Raw genomic sequence first — 855 nt, forward strand, 5'->3', positions numbered from 1 at the left:
TTGTGACCTCAGACATTGATTTTATGAGCTCATAAACTTTTTTTGTGTTTTTTTTTTTTGTTTTGTTTTTTTTTTTTTTTTTTGTTTGTTGTTTGGTTGGTTTGGGTTTTTTTTTGTTTTTCTGTATAATCATAGAATCACAGAATGGGTTGGGCTGGGTGGGACCTTTAAGGGTCATCTCATCCAAGCCCCTGCAGTGAGCAGAGACACCTCCCAGCAGGAGCAGGCTGAGCACCTCCCCAGCCTCACTGAAAGGTTTGCAACCAGCAGAACAAACCCAGCCTGGGTTCCTCACACCCCACCAAAATCCTCTCATAAAACAGGATGTTTCAAAGCTGGGATTGTTGTTGCTCCTCAGAAGGAAAGTGTATATTAAAAAAAAAAAGTTCAGGTCTGCTACAATTAATACAAGATCTTTCCTAGCAGGAGCAGTTAAATCTTTATCTCCTGTGTAGTACCAGAGCAGCTGAGCCCTTTAGCTTTAAAAACCACTTCCTTATCAAAAGCTCTGCAGCTGCTTCATAACAGAGCGTTTCCATCTGTGAGATGACATCTGAAATTCATTTCTGGTTTGCAGGACTCCAACCTGCACTTTTAGATGGACTCCTTAAATGCCATTTACAGAGGTTCCTGCCCTCCAACACCTAAAAGCAACTGCAGCTGTATTGGACCTAAAAAAAAGAAAGTTAGTTCTATTTATATTGTGCTCACAATAAGAGAATCAAAAGCCTTTATGGATTCCAAATTACTGAAGTATGGACACGCTTTTCAACTGCCTTGAATCCTAGAGCTTGGTAAGATTTAGAATTTTTTTTTAAGATTTAAGATTTCTTTATGATTTAGGACACACTTTTT

This window comes from Corapipo altera, unplaced genomic scaffold (genome assembly GCF_003945725.1).
Source record: "Corapipo altera isolate COAL_440 unplaced genomic scaffold, ASM394572v1 59488, whole genome shotgun sequence".
In the NCBI taxonomy this organism is placed as follows: Eukaryota; Metazoa; Chordata; class Aves; order Passeriformes; family Pipridae; genus Corapipo; species Corapipo altera.